Below are 17,220 nucleotides of genomic sequence, written 5' to 3'. Positions count from 1 at the left end.
AGACCTTATTCCAGGTCACTCACTGCATGACCAAATCACAATCTCTGTGTTTCCGTCTCCTCGCCTGTGAAATGGGAATAACGTTAATTCTGAGCCACAGTAGCAGGCAGTGGTGGGTTTTGAGGCAGGACCAGGGTTCTCACTCCCTGTGTGACTTGGAGCAAGCCAGGTCCCCTGAATAAGCTTCTGTGTGCTCTACTGTAAGGTATAAATAATACCAGTGATATAGAATGAGCTTGAAAGTTTGCAAAACATTTTTCGATGTTGTCAACGGGTTGGACGCAATCAGCTTTAAGTTTTCTTCCAGTTCCCAGTCCTCTAAACCCATGAATCAAAGCACAGAGATTGTTGTAAACATGGGATTATTGCAGGACCCAGAGGAGATGATGGAGCGAATAACACAATGTAAGAGGAAGGGCTGGGATTCTTTCCTCTGGACCAAGTGATGCCTCCTCCTTGAGTCTTTCCTCTCTGGTCCATTAACTCAGGTTTAAGCATGTATTTAGAGCTTGAAGAGACCTCAGAGGTCATGCTCTCCATTGCCCAGCCACACATGAGGAAAATGAGGTCAGGTGTGGTTAAATGGCTTGTCCAAGGTCACACGCATGGCCAGTGACATTCACACCCAGGCCGTCTGACCCCAGATCCAAGGTTTCTTCCTTGGCACGGTATGGTAATCTACAGGAGGGTGTCTGGCGGAGCAGGAGGTCTTGGCAAAGCCAGGGAGCTGAGGGTAGTGGAGGCAGGTAGAGTGTGCATTTGGGGAGATTTTTAGCATGGTGGAGGATCAGGATGGCTGAGGCCCCTAAGATTGTTCAGTTGCCAGCTCAGCTTGAGCGGGGAGAAGAGAGGGAAGGAAGGGAGAAGCTGACACAGACTCGGGGAAGCAATTCCTGCCCCAGTGGGCCTTTCTCCGGGTGCTGAGGCAGCTCCCTGTAATCTTGTGCTCTTGGGTGTGCGTGCTGAGACTGTGTCCCTGGCAGGAACCCAGGGGGCCTCTCTGATGAGGGAAAGTGGAAGGGGCTGGGAGGAGGGGCCTGGGATCCCCCAAACTCTGGGAGTAACCGCTGTGCAAAATGCAAACCAGCTGCTCCCCGGGAACAGGAAAATTCCAAGGGATGCAGGAGCCTGGCTCCCTGGTTCTCCTCTGGACTGTAGGCCCCAAAGCTTCCTTCCTCTCCCTGGCCGTGGTGCCATTTGGACCCTAAGCAGAATCAGCTTCTCCCATTAGCGGTACTGCTAGATCTGACAAGGGTGGTGGCCAGTGGCCAGAATGGGAGATTGATGGTTACAATGGCAGTCATAACAGTAACTCACATTTATGTAGCTCTGTAAAACTTCCAAAACAATTTCTTCACAACAAATCCCATGAAACACAGCACTCAAATACCACACCTATTGTGCAGATGAGGAAACTGAGTCTCTGAAAGGATGAACAACTTGTCCTTTATTGCACAGGCAGGGAAGGGAAGGAGAAGGGAATACAAGCAAGCAAGGAAGGAAGAGGAAAAGAGAAAAAGAAAGAAAGAAACAAAGAAAGAAACTCTGAGAAACTGATGGGTTGGGAATCTGAGAATCTGAGTTCAAATTCTCCCTGTGATAGCTACTATTTGTACGACCCCCAAAGAAGCCTTTCTAATTCCCCAGACTCTATAGAAAGAGAGGCTTGGACTAGATGGCTTTTGAGGCCCTAGGGTTCTAGGTGTATGATTCCAAATTAAAGAGGACAGGTGATGTAGCAGAAGGAATGCTGCTTTTGAACTCTGAAGTCCTAGGTTCAATCCTGACTCTGTCACTTACTTCTTTTGTGACCTTGGGCACACTTTCACTTTCTTCTCTAGACCCCAGATTCTTCTTCTATAAAATAAGGAGGCTGGACTAGGGCAAAGGGTCTTAACCCTTTTTGTGTCATGGACCAAATCCTCCTGCAACAGTTTGGTGAAACCTATGACCCCCTTCTTAAAATAATATTTTCTTATGGTTTGGTTTTGGAGGTAACCGGGATTAAGTGACTTGCCCAGGGTCCCACAGCATCTGAGTCTGGATTTGAACTCAACTCCTCCATGCTATAAGAGTATGCACTCCACGCTGCACCACCTAGCTGCCCCAGAATACCATTTTTAAATGCATAAAATAAAGTACATAAGATTAGAAATAAAATTGAAATACAATTATCAAATACAGGTAACTAGGTGGAAAAGTGCTCTTACCCTAGGGCATGAGTCTAGATTTGGAGTCAGAAAGACATGAGTTCAAATCCTGTCTAAGATGCTCACAAGCTGAATGGCTCTAGACAAGTCCCTTAGTGTAGTTGAAGAGGAAGAAGTTTGCATTTCCAGAGCCTTTCAGAACGTCAGAGGATTTGAACTGGCTTGGCCTCAATTTTCCCCTCAGTAAAATAGAGACAATAATAGTACCTACCTCATAGGATCAAATGAGATAATACTGTCTCATTTGTAAACGTTAGAATATAATGTTTGTATATAAAAATTATTTAATGTTATGTAAATGTTAACTATTGTCAAAGAAATACACACATGTATGTATGTATGTGTATATGTATGTGTATGTACACGTATGTGTGTATGTATGGATAGTTCATGGATCCTAGGTTAAGAATCTTAGACTAGATAAAGTCTCTTCCAGCTTTAAGTCATCAGAGCCTAAGGGATCTTCGATCCTAGGGATTAGGAAGGCAGAGCCTCTGACTGCAATTCCATCCCTCCAGCCTTTCCATCATGTTTCCCTGTCATATTACATAGGGGACCAGCCATGACAGGAGCTGCCACCCCTGAAGTCCTGTGGGACTACTTGACAAAGGCAGTTTTTTTCCTTTTTTTTAAAAAGGTAGAGAGGAGAGAGCAATTGGCCCTGTAATCAGGAGGACTTGAGTTCAAATACAGTCTCAAATACTTATTAGCTGTGACCCTGGGCAAACCACTTAACTCCAATCACCTCCCTCCATAAAAAAAAATGAAATAAAATAAAAATGAACTCAGCCCAAAGTGATCTTCCCAAAGTAGAGGTCTGACCAAGTCATGCCCCTATTCAATAAACTCCAGTGGTTCCTTATTGCTTCCAGGATCAAATAGAAAATCCTCCGTTTGACTTTTAAAGCACTTTATAACCTGGTTCCCACCACCTTTCCAGTCTCTTTACGCCTTCCTCCCTTCCTCATACTCAACAATCCAGGGGCACCAGCCTCTTGGCTGTTCCTTGCACAACACCGGTAGCTCCTGCCTCTGGGCATCTAAACTGGCTGGCTGGGGCTCTCTCCCTCATCATGTCTTCCTTCACTTATGAGCCTAAGCCTCCTTCTCCACCAGAAGTCTTTCCTGTTCTCCCTTGGTGCTGTTGCCTTCCCTTCTAACCTACCCTGTATAGATCTTGATCGACCTAGTGCTCTGCACGTCCACTGGGAGCTCCTTGGGGCTGAGACTGCTTTTCTCCATATCCCCAGAGCTTAGCACAGAGGAAGGCCTATCATAAATGCTTGGTGACCAACTGACTTTGCAGAAATGAGTTAAGAATGCATTAGAAACAGGAGGGGCAGGCCACTATTCAGTCTGGGGAGAAGTGAAAGGAACAGAATGATTTGGAATTATGTGCTGTAGAGAATACAAGGTCATCCCTCGGGCCAGCTCCCTCACACTGTGTACTTCTCCACCCCATCAAGTTAAAATGCAAACTCAGAGCAACTTGGAAAAGAAAAAATGTCATGAAGGAACTGCCCAGGGAAGTGAGAAGAGAGGGGAAAGGTTGTTCTAGCTAATGAATGACCCAGAGAGTTTGGGGGTGATTACATTTATATATGCACACACATAATGCATGTAAATATATATATATGTACACATATGTATTATATATACACATGTATACATATAGATACATGTATATATACAGTGTATAAACATATGTATATGAATATACACATATCCATACATATAGATACACAAACATATAAACAAATGCATTAGAATGTAGAGATATGTGTATACACACATCCATATATACCTACATATATGATAAATACATGTTGTGTACAAATACACATGTTTGTGTACATATACATATTTCCATATGCATCCCTGGGGTCCTGAAGCCCTAGGGCCACTCTCTCTAGCTGTTTCTTTGCTTTCCTTGCCAAGCTACCAGGTCCTTCCCTATTCTTCATTCCCTAACCCTTGCTCAATCATCCACTTTGGTGAATGTTTGGAATCATTCTTGAAGAAAGATAAGAAAGATTGGTGAGATATAAACAGATATAGATAATGGACTCTGAGGTTTGAGTCAGTTCACTATCAGGGGAAACACCTACTTTTATGGATTCCCTAACCCTAATAGGGAAAGAGGTTGCTAGGACAAACTGTTCCCTTGTCCCTGTCCTTTCCACTGCCACAGATTCGTTCTTTCAAGTTGCTAATTAGTCTTCAGACTTTGCAAAAGTCTGACTATATCACTTGTATGTTGACTGTATCAATTGTATGGAGTGAGCTAATAGACTTTTGGTCTGTTGAGTTAAGTAACATGGTGCTATGCTCCCTTGCTAATGGATGAAGTTGGTTGTTTATCGGGCAAAGGCACATTCAGGGGCAACATTCCACTTCAGCTATTTGCTACTCTAGGATCAAGAGTCTAGGCCTGTGATTTTGCTAGACTTTGATAAGCTTGACATTACTGCAAAGGGTTATGGGTAGGTTATATTCTGCTACCATGAAGGACTATGAGTAATTGTTATTTCCCATGGGCATCCTTGCTGTCTCTAAGCAAAACAATGGCAAGCCCTTGCTAGGTTGTTATAATCAAGCATGCAGTAACATATAACACTTTTCTCAGAATATTCCAAGCAATACACTTGACTGTTGAGCTTCCCTGATGCTACATTGTATACTTTTGTCTGTTTATCCTTGTGCCTCCCTCTCCCAGCTGACTTCCCTTGTTTCATTTTTGTCTCCTCCAAAGAGCTTTTTTAATTGAGGGAGAAGCTTCCTTCTAGCACTAATACTCCATGTCCATATTTTAAACCCTCTCTCCCTCAGTCTAACAAAAAATGCTTTAACCAACCAGAATGATAACAAAGTCTGTTCCTTAACACAACTATCAGTGTGATGATCTGGCTTGCAGAACTCCTTAACTCTGCGATATGCAAAAGGACTGATGTTGTTGGGGGTTCCCCACCTGGAAGATGCCTGGAGTAGGACAATTCCATGATGAATGTGGGTCAGATTTTTATACGATAAACAGAGTGAATCAGGATAACCACATCAATCAGTTCCTAGCACAAAGAAATGGCCCGATAAGCAGAATCAAGTCCAATCACACCTGTAGCATGCCATGGGGTAAGACACATAAAAATTCAAAACCTAGAAAGCAATAATAGCCAGTATTAAATGTATCTCACAAACTTCTATGCTCTTTGCGAGTCAGGTCCTCTGGATCAAAACAGACTTCCTCAGTGGAAATGCAAATACCAAATGAAGGGGTGATAGTTAAGCCATTATCAGCCATTCACACTTTAGTATAAACAATGTTTTCTTCCCAACAGAATGGATTTGGGAAACTCAGGTATGCCAGGCTCCTGGGATTTACAGGAAAACCTCAAAACAAACAATCTGGTGTCAGGGAAACAATTTGCTATAATGGAAAGAGCACTGGAATAGAAATTGTAGTAGAGGTAGGATATCTGGGGTCTAGTTCCAGCTCTGTCTTTACTTTGCTGTGCAATTTTAAGTCAAACTTTTTACTTCTCTGAGTCTGATTTTTCTTGTCTATAAAGTGGAGGATCATTAAGGTATCTGACATGCAATAGTTCGGGTAATACAGACACCCTGATTCTACTCTAACCTTCAACACCATGAAAACTTGGAGCAGGACAGCCCCATCTTCCTCTATAATAAAGGACTGAATCAGTGGCCAGGAGAACAGCTCACTCTGACCTTGGTCTCTGATCTGGGCTTTGATCTTTGCTGAGATAAGCATACTAGGCAACTCCAAATTATCTTTAGAATCTCTCAACACCACCCTCAGTGAAAGGCGGCTCCAAGGGCTATGTGAGTGAATGATTCTCCAAGTCCATGTTTCATACTTTGTCCTTGGGCCCCATCAGGAGCCCAGAACTGTGCCAGGAATCATTCTGAAATAGGTATTTCTACCCCTAGATGCCAACATCAATTTGCCAGCTTGGCCATAAATCTATCCTCCTATTTTCTGCCAGGAAGAGCATAGAAAGGATTCTTGTTCAGACATGCATTAAATATGATTCAATGCAGGATGGTATTGTTAAGCATCTACTATGTGCCAAGCACTCTGCCAGGTATTATATATACAAAGACTGACTGAATAGCCCCTGCCCTCAAGGAAGCTATATTTTACTTCATTGTACAGAGGAAAGAAGGAGGGATTTGGGGTCAGAGAACCTCTGTTCAAATTCCATTTCCTTTATTATTTAATTGTTGACAGTTTCCTCATCTTTATAATGAAGAGTTTAAACTAAGGTCACTAAAGTGTCTTCCAGTTCTGAATCTGTGATCTTATATACACAGATAAGTAAATACAAAACGTTTTAAATGAACAAAGAAAAAAATTGAGGGATAGTAATGATGGGGAGAATCAGGAAAGGATTGTTCATAAAATCACAGTTTTAGAACTGGAAAGACAATTTAATCCAACCTCTTATTTCTACAGATGAGGAAAATGAGACTCAGAGAGGTTGAATATCTTGCCCAAACAAACATCATGGGTGAGATTTGAACCCAGGGCTTCCTGCCAGAACTTTATCCACTAACTCCTTGAAAAGAAATAGGGATTTTAAGGGGTAGAGATGAAGAGGTAGAGTATTCCAGTCATGAGGGAAAAACTGTTCAAAGGCCTAGAGGTGGGAGATGACACACTGTATCTAGCCAAGTAAGTTAATATGGCTGGAACACAGAATGGATAGGAAGAATAATGCATCCTCATTCTGGAAAGAAAGCCCAGATACAGATTATGAAGTGCCAGTGGCATTTGTATTTTGTTCTTAAGGTGATAGGAAGACACTAGGGTGTCCTGAGAAGGAGAATGGAACAGAGTTTAGGAATATTAACTTGACATCTGTTTAGAGGATGGACTGGAGAGGAAAGAGGTTGGATGTGATGAGACCAAACAGGAGTCTAGAATAGTTCAGATGAGAAAATGAAGGACTGAACTGGGGTGGGAGTTTTGTAAGCAGAGGGAAGGAGAGAAAGGTGAGAAATGTGAAGGTGGAAATGACAGACTTGACAACTGATTGGACATGGGTGGTGAGGGAGAATGAAGAGACTAGGATGGCTTCTAGGTTGTGACCCTGGCTGACTGGCAGAATGTTGGTGCCTTTGATAGAAACAGAGGTTAGGAAATCAAGATTGGGCTTATAGGGAAAGAAAATTAGTTCTGCTTTGGATGTGTAGAGTTTGAAATGATTGGGGTACATATGGGCAGAGATGTCTAGTGGGCAGTTAGTGATGTGGGCCTGGAGCTCAGGAGATGAAAGTTGGACAGGTAGATTTAGGAGTTATAGATATGATGACTGAATCCATAAGAACTGGTGAAAATATTGAGATAGAGGGAGGAAAGGGGGAGAGAAGAGCAGAGGAGAGGAGAGAAGAACAGAGGAGGGGAGAAAGGAGTTCAGGCCAGAACCTTGGAGAAGACTCACACAACGGAGACGGAACTTGAATGATGATCCCAAAAAGGAAACTGAGAAAAGTTTTTGAGATAGGTGGGAGGAGAAGTTAGAGCAGTGGTTCCTGTTTTATATTAAAAAAAAAATTATGTTCAGTTCTGAGTTCTCTCCCACTATCCCCTTCCCTGTCCATTGAGAAGGCAAGAGATAACTCATTATACATAAGAAGTAATGAAAAACATTTTTTCACATTAGCCATATTATAAGCATAGGTTCCCATAGTGGGCGGTACTACCCCCTGGGGGGCTCTGAAATGATTCAGAGAGGGCAGCAGTTGCCTGGTGGTGGGCATTGAATGAAAATAAAGAGGCTGGGGAAGCATAAGGAAAGAGAAAAGAAAATTCTGAAAAACCGTTATTACATGTTTCATTTGTTGTGTAACAGAGTTAAAGCTGTAATGATTACATTATTTTCCAAATAAACACACAAAATGTAAGTTATAACCAATCAGTGGTCAAGTATGCCAACAGGTCTTACTAAGCAAGTGTTGGCAGGTGAGCGTGTAGCACATTGTCAGGAAGTCAAGCATGTATCAGCAGAAATATGCATACATAATGACTTGTTTACAATATGATACTGTATAGTTACATGACACAATGTTGTGTCATCAAAATTTCAATGCAAGAAAAAACCCACAAATTTGCAATAAATTATTAAATTTAAGCTGTGCCATTTTTAAAAAAATAGATTTTTTGAAATGATTCAAATTTCAAAAAAATGTTAAAGAGGATTTTAAAAAGTAAATTTCTGGGGAATGAGTAAATTTTTTTTCAAAGGGGGCAGTAGGCTAAATAACTTTGAGAACCTTTACAAAGTAGAGAGGAAAAGTAAGAAAAATAAAGAAAGTAAAAGAAAATCTGCTTCAATCTGCACTCAGGGTTCATCAGCTCTATGGAGGTGGAGAGCATTTTTCATCGTGAGGTCTTTGGAACTGTCATGGATCACCATACTGATCAACTCACAGTTGATCATCATCACACTCTTGCTATTACTTTATACAATTCTGCTCATTTCACTTTGCATCAGTTCATATAAATCCAGATCTTTTTCTGAAACTATTTCTTTTATCATTTCTTATAGTATAATAGTATTCTAATAATTCATACACCATAACTTATTTATCCATTCCCCATTTGATGGGCATTCATTCCATTTCCCATTCTTTGCCACTACGAAAAGATACCAAAAATATTTTTTGTACACAGGGGTCCTTTAGAAGGATAGCAGTCTTAAGAAAACCCAGGGAGGAGAGAGTATTCTGAAGGAAGATGCGGTCAACTGTGTGATAACTGCTACAGAAAGTTCAAGAAGAATGAAGTCTGGGAAAAAGCCACTGGATTAGGCAATAGATTATCCCTAAGGGATAAGTGGGCAAAAGATGAGAACAAATGGTTCTCAAAAGAAACATTATAGACTCTAAACAACCATATGAAAACAATGTTTCATATCACTAATAAGAAGAAAAATAAAAAATTAAAACAACTCTGAGGTTTCATCTCATAGCCAGCAAATTGGCTAAGATGAGATACTCCGTTTTGGAGGTGGAGTTGGAACACTAATAGTCTACTGGAAAGTTTTATTGAACCAATTATTCTGGAAAGCAAATTGGAATTGTGATAAGATAGTGACTGAAATGTCCATATTCTCCAATCCAGGCTGACTGACTGCTAGCCAGAGCTCACAAGGAAGGCAGAGAAAAGAAGGTTTCACCTATACTAAAATGTTTATAGTAACACATTTTTCTTTTAGTAGCAAATAACTGGAAATGAAAGAGATACACTCTGAATGAGAAATAACTAAGCAAATTGTTGTACATGAATGTAATGGAATATTATTGTGCTATATGTGAATACGTTGTTAGGAGAGCTGTCAATGGATACAACCATTCTGGAAAGGAGTTTGGAACAATAACCTCCAAATCACTAAACGGTACGGAACCGTTGACCAGGTGATTTAGCTACTGAGCATTTACCCTCAAAGAGACCAAAGACAGAAGAAAGAGATCAAATGTACAAAAACATTTGTAGCAGAATTTTTTTTGTTGTACCAAAGAACTGGAAACAAAGTTAGTGTCCATCAATTGAGGATTCTGGTCTATGAATGCCCTGAATTGTTAATGCATAGTAAGAAATGATGGATTCAGATGAACCTAGGAAGACTTGTATGAATTGATGTAGAATGAAATAAGGAGAACTGGGAAGACAATTTACACAATGACCACAATAATGTAAAAGAAGGTAATTCTGAAAGGCCAAAGAACTCTGGCCAATGCAGTGACCAATTAAGACTTCAGAAGACTGGTGATGAAAAATTCTTCCCATTCTTTGGCAGAGGAGATGAGTTTGAGGTGCAAAATGACACACACATGTTCAGACGTGGCTAATGTTCCAAAATGTTTCACATGACTATACTTATTACAGAGGAGAGTTTCTAACTGCAGGATGGGGATGTGTGTGGTGTAAATTAGTAAGTATTAATAGAGATACAAAACAAGTGTCAGTAAAACATTTTAAAAGCAGACTAAAACCAATAAAAAAGTTTAGAAGGGAATACAGTGTGATTTTGACACTGTGATGCTAAATTTAATATGCTTTTTTAAAAAAATAAAATTTTGTTGCTATCTTTTGTTTTTATATCACCCCTGTCTCCCAATCATTCTAAACCTCCCTCCCCCTCTCATAATGAAGAGTAAAAATGAGGAAGAAAGACAGTTCAGCAAAACTAACCAACTTAACAGAAGAGTCTGACATTGTACGGAATGTTCCATAGCCACAGCCTCCACCTCTGCAAAGTAAGGACAAAGTGACATTCTAGATTTCTTCTTTGGGATCAAGGCTGGTCAGGAAAATTTTCCAGTTTTCCATTTTGACTGTTTTGTTATCGCTGCTCTATCTATTTCCATCATTGTGGTCATTGTGCATTTCATTTTCCTACTTCTGTTTATTTCACTCTGATCAGTTCATGCAAATCTTTCCATGCTTCTCAGAATTCATTCTATTCACCATTTCTTACAGCAAGTGATATTACATTACATCCATATACCACAACTTTTTTTTTAAGTGAACAGGAGCTTAAAAAGTGGAGATAACCAACAGCAAGTGTGGCTGGTTCCAAACCTTTGCTGGGGTTTGCAACCCTTTGCAACTATGAGGCTCTGAGACCCCTTGTTATCTGACTTCCAGCATCATTGTTCAACTGAAAGTGGTCTTTCCAAAGTCACCAATGGTCTTTTAATTGCCAGATCCAATGACCTTTCCCCAATCATCATCCTTCTTGAACTCATGGCAATATTTGACATTGATGACACCCTCTCCTCCTGGATATTCTCTCCTTTCTGGGTTTTCAACACAATGTTTTTCTGTCCCCCTCTGTCTCTCCAGCATCCATACTACTAACTGTAGGTGTACCCCAAAGCTTTGTCTTGGAGCTTCTTTTTCCAAGTTTAATTATCACCTTTATGCAAGTAACTTCCAGGTCTATATAGCCAACCATTGCCTCTCTCCTGAGCTCCAGACCTGCATCACAATTGCCTAGTAGAAATTTCTTTCTTTTAAAAAATTTTCCTTTTTATTATGAACTTTAAAATCATAAGCAAAGGTGAACGTTTTAGTACACACAAAAAAGATTGCGTGTGAAGACATGAACTTTGCTTTATATACAGATCATGTTTTTAAAAACAAATCTTGGCGTAATTTAACACCATAGCAACAAAATTTCCATTTGTATTGCCTTCTGAACTGTTTCTGTTTTCTTTTAAGTACTTTAAAAATGATGATTCTTTTATTTTTGCATCTTTATTGCTGCCCATCCTTCACCCTGCAATAAAACAGCCTCCATTTTAATGAAAAATTATAATCAAGCAAAACAATGAATTGAAAACATTGGCCATGTCTGCACACATATGTCTCATTCTGCACTTCCAATTTATCACCTTTTGTCAAGAGATGGGAACCACAATTCATCAGCAGTCTGCTGAGGTTATTATTCATTGCTATATTGATCTGAGTTTTGCAAGGTATTCTTTTCCCCTTATTTTATGGTGATCATTGTTTAAACTGTCCTCCTGGCTCTGGTCATTTCATCGTGCTTTAGTTCATGCAAATCTATCCAATCTTTGAATCTGTCATATCCATTGCTTTCTATGGTACAATAGCATTCCACTACATTCATGCACTACTCATGTTCAGGCATCATTGATGGGTCCACTCTTAGGTTCCAGTTCTTTGCTATAACAAAAAGTGCTGCGATAAATATTTTTTTGCATATGTTTTCCCATCTTTAAGGTCTTTGAGGCTGGGATAGGGGGTGCGGTATATACCCAGTTGTATGGCATTGCTACATAGTTTATTGACTCTGTAATCACAATTTTAGACCACTTTTCTAAATGTAGAGACAAATTGACCACTCCTTCAACAATGTATCAGTATGCTTGTCCTTCCACAGACTCTCCAGCAATTATCATCCTCCTCTCTTTTCAGTCATTTTTTGCTTATCTGATGGCAGTATTGTAGAAACTCAGAGTTGTGTTAATTTCTCTTGATATTAATGATTGAGAGCATTTTTCGTTTAGCTGTTGATAAATTGCCTTTCTTAATTTGAAATTCTGCTTATTTTTTTCCTTTAACCATTAAGGTATTAGAAAATGGTTCTTGCTAGTCAGTCAGTGAGGTGGTACTATGGATAGAGCACCGAACCTAGAGTCTGGAAGTCTCAGGTCAAATCCAGCCTTACTACTCACTAGCTGTATGACCCTGGGCAAGTCACTTAACCTTTCTCAGCCTCAATTTCCTCATCTGTAAACTGGGAATAGTAGTAGTATTTATCTCACAAGATGTAAGGATAAAATGAAATAATATTTGCAAAGTACTTTGAAAACTTTAAAGAGCCACCTACATGTTAGCTATTATTGTCATTATTATTTAACTTCCACTCTTCACTTTCAATCCCACTCCCTTCCCCATATCTGATCTACTTGCCAAGTCTCACTTCTAACTTCATAACCTCATTCCTATATGCCTCTTCTCTCCTCTTATGTAGCCATTACCCTGGTGCCAACCCTCATCATGCCTGAGTTATTGCAATGGCCTTCTGATTAGTTTCTCTGCCTCAAGTCTTTCCCTACTCCAGTCCATCCTCCACTCAGCTACCAAAGTGATTTTACTAAGGTGTAAGTCTGCCTATTCCTATGGCTTCTTATTACCTCAGGGATTAACTATAAAACCCTGTTTGGTTTGTAGAACCCTTCCTAAACTGGTTCCTTCCTCCTTTTCCAGTCTTCTTACACCTTATTCCTCTTGACATATTCCAATGACACTGGGCTCATTGATCCTCACACAAGTCACTCCATCTTCTGATTCCAGGTATTTTCATTGACTGTTCCCCATACCTACAATGTCCTGACTCTTCATCTCTTCCTCCTGGCTTCCCCAGATTCCTTTGAGACTCAGCTCAAATCCCTCCTTCTGCAAGAATCCTTTCCTAGTCCCTGTTAACAACTTCCCTCTGAGCTTAGCTCCAATTTGTCATGTGTGTGTATGTGCATGTATCATATGGAGAGGGAGAGTGAGAGACAGAGACAGAGACAGAGACGGAGAGAGAGAATGAGAGTCTGTGCATCATTCTTTACATGTTGACTTTGATCAGAATGTAAATTTCTTAAGTGTAGGTATTGTTTTAGCGTGTAGTAAGTGCTTAATAAATGCAAGTTGACTTGACCCTTCCAATTCTAATTGCATTGATTTTGCTTGTGTAAAAGTTTTTCCATTTTTTCCCATTAGACATTTCTAATTGCACACCCTGGAGACATCTCAAATACAATGTTCCAAACAGAACTCATCTTTTCTCTAAACCCACTCCTTACTTAACTTGCTATTCTCAACTATGGCTAGGAGGGATTTCTTAATTGAATAAGGGATAGATGTGATTATAAAAGATGAAAGAGGTAATTTGCATGACATGAAATTAGAAAGCTTTGCATGAATAAAATAAAGCCCTTCACAACCTGCCTGCAATTTACCTTTCCAGACTTATCATTCATTACTATTACTTATTATATATGACATTATTATACATTCATGCACTCTACAATCTAGTCCAACTAACCTTTATTTTAAATTATCGCTCTTCGTCACACAGGGCATTCTATCTTCTGGCCAAGTACTTCCTCTTTGTCTCCATCTCTTGGAATACATGGTTTTCTTCAGAACTCAGGGTATACACCACCTCCTACATGAAACCTTTCCTAATGGTCTCAGGTGCCACTGAGTCCCCATCTCAACCAAATTGCCTTATATTTTTTTGGTATCTATTTCTGTTTGTACATGTTGTCCTCCCCAATAGAATAAAAGCAGAGGTTTTCATTTTTTCTCCCTGTGTCCCTAGTGCCTGGCATTGTACTCAGGAAAGGCAGAGCAGGGCAAGCCAATGGTGAAGCCAATCTGAATGTGTGTGAATGAGAAGCCAGGAAGGCATGGCCCCCAGAGGGGACATCCTGTCCTATCTCAATCAAGACCAAGAAGAGAAGAAATTCTCAAATCCCTCCTTCCCTCCACAGAGGAGGCCAGATCTCCTAACTGAAACTGAAGCCCCAGAATTAAAGTGTCCCAATTCCAGCATTTGCCACTGGAGGGCAGGACATCACCATGTTCCTCTAATGTGATTTGGATAACTAGTCCCCAAACGGTGCCCCTCTGTAGGAAGACCACAGCTCCTACTGCGTTCTTCACATCTGATGGCAATGAAAGAAGGCAGCTTGCTGTTCCGGAAAAAGCCCTGGCCTGGAAGCTGGGGAGGTGGGTTCTAATCCTGGTCCTCTTTCTCTTTCTCTGGGACTGTTCTTTCTATCAATAGTAATTGTTGCTGATTCCCTTCCGGCCTTATGTCTTTCTTTTTCTTGGCCTCATTAAAGGGACCATGCCCTGGCTACTTCTTAAACAGGCCTGTTCAGTGAATGGTGAGTACCTGCAAAGACCTTAGCCTAAAGGGCCCAAGGTCTCCCAGTGCATCCTGAGTCATCTTCAGTCATCCTGAAGAATATCTGGTCACTGAATTCTGATGGCTTTGGAGGAGAAGTGAGGCTGGTGACCTGCACAGCCCTCCCTCACTCAGAACAAAGTCAAGCGTAAGTCATGTCATCATTTCTCTGATGGCTTGGACTTCTTTGGCAACGAAGGATGAAGACAGCAATCTTTCTATAAAATCCATCCATCCATCCATCCATCCATTCATTCATTCATTCATTCATTCAATAGGCACTAATTAAGTACCTACTAAGTATCACTTAGGCACCGGAGATACAAAAAAAGCGTTCTAAATCTTGAAGAAACTTCAGAGGCCAGCTAGTCCAACCCCTCTCATTTTACAGATGAAAAAACCAGGACCCACGTAGGTTAAGTGACTGTCCCAAAGTCCCAGGTAATAATGATCACAACAGCTCGCATTTATATAATCCATTGAGGTTTGTAAAGGATTTCAGCTATGGCAATCCAACTGATGCTCACAACAACCTGACAGGGTTATAATATGATGATAACTATTATCATCCCTGTGTTATAGATGATGAAACTGAGGCACATGGAGGTGCTAAGAGTTCATGGCAGGAACTGAATTCAAGTCTTCCTATGCTATAGGCAGGGTTTGAAGGCAGGTCCTCTTTCTCCTGTGACACGTCACTTCCCTGCCTTCAAAGAATGCACTTTTTTGGGAATACATAACAGTAGGAGGAAACAGTGAGGATATGTATAAGGAGATGTGACACACATACAAAATCAACTAGGGGGAGGGAGAATAAATACTCTTAACAGAGATCAAGAAAGGCTTCCTGTAGAAGGTAGTGCTGGAGCTGAGCTTTGAAGAAAACTAAGTATTCTAAAAGGCAGAGGTGAAGAGGGCAGGACATTCCAGGCATGAGGGATTGCCTGGGTAAAAGTGCAGAGATAGTAGATGAATTATCTTTTGTTGGCAACAGTTTGGTTAGGATGCAGATTGTATGAAGGTGAGTTATGTATAATAAGGCTGAAAATATAAAAGGGAGCCAAAGTATAGAAGGGCTTTAGATGCCTACTTGAGGAACTTCTCTTCTATTTGAAAAGTAACAGAAGTCAGAGCTTTTTCACAAAGGAGTGACATGGTTAGACCTTTAGGATTATTAGTACTTTTTGTTATTTGTCATTACCGGTCATGTCCAACTCTTTGTGACCCATTTTGGAGGTTTTCTTGGCAAAGATACTAGAGTTATTTGCCATTTCCTTCTCTAGGTCATTTTACAGATGAGGAAACTGAGGCAAATAGGATTAAGTGACTTGCCCAGGGTCACATAGTTAGTAAATATCTGAAGTTGAACTTAACCTCAGGTCTTCCTGACTCCAGGCTCAGCACTCTATCCACTGAGCCACCTTGATACTCCAATCAGTACTTTGGGGATACCAATTTGGCAGCTGGATGGAGGTTGGATTGGAAAGGAGAGAGATTCGAGGCTGATAGACTAATTCTGAGGCTACTGAAATGGTCCAGACTAATCTTTAGGTGATGCCAGCTGGCTGCCCATCCTGAGCTACTACAGTTTCCAAAGAAGCAGAATGGGAGTTGACCCACAGGGCAATGCAGAGATGGAGAGTGGGTACAAATAGGCAATGGCATTTTCCCAGTGATGATTTATAAGCAGGAAAGTAATCTAAGGAATATCATCCAGGAAATGCATGAAGGTGGGTGAGACAAGTCATGTAACAGTTTGGGGGGATGAATGATCAAAAGGCAGAACGTTGCAGTAGCCAAGTAATGTTAAAAGACATGCAGAAAAACCTTCATCTGGATTGGGTCAGATAAGTAACACAGGGTTCTAGAGTGTTAAATAGTGTTGGACTTGGAGTCAGGAAGACTCCAGTTCAAATGACACCTCAGACTCTTACTGGCTGTGTGACCTCGGGCAAGTCACTTAACCTCTGCCTGTGTCCTCATTTGTAAAATAAGGGTTATAATAATAACTATTTCACAGAGTTGTGAAGATCAAGAGATAATAAGTATTAAGTGCTTTGGAAATCACACAATACTATGTAGATGTTAGGTATTATTATTGTTAATTATTCAGATTCAATTAGGTGGTGTAGTGGATAGAGCAAGGATCAGATATGATATTTGTAAAGCTTTTAGCACAGTGACTGGCACACAGTAGGTACTTAATCAATACTTGTCCCCTTTCTTCCTCCCTATGGAGGATCTCTGGGAGAACATACATGGGTACAGGAAAAGATGAGAAGGGAAGGATGGGGTGTGACCTCCACTGGTCAAGGCAGTACCCTCCTCAATGAGATCACAGATCCAGCTTCAGTAAACTGAAAAGGTTGGATGAGATGACCTTTCAGAACTGGAAGTAGAGTCCTTGTCCAGCCTCTTGCAGGTACGTTGGAGTTCCTACTTGATGGGACAAAGGGACAGCACCAGACTTATCCCAAATCACTGGGGATCAGGTTTTCAGGGCTCTCTTGAATCATAGGAGACTGTGGTTGATCCGTAAAGGACCATAT

This window comes from Notamacropus eugenii, chromosome 1 (assembly GCF_028372415.1).
Source record: "Notamacropus eugenii isolate mMacEug1 chromosome 1, mMacEug1.pri_v2, whole genome shotgun sequence".
Taxonomy (NCBI): domain Eukaryota; kingdom Metazoa; phylum Chordata; class Mammalia; order Diprotodontia; family Macropodidae; genus Notamacropus; species Notamacropus eugenii.
The sequence above is the reverse complement of the archived record's forward strand: the minus strand, read 5'-3'. Positions refer to the sequence as shown.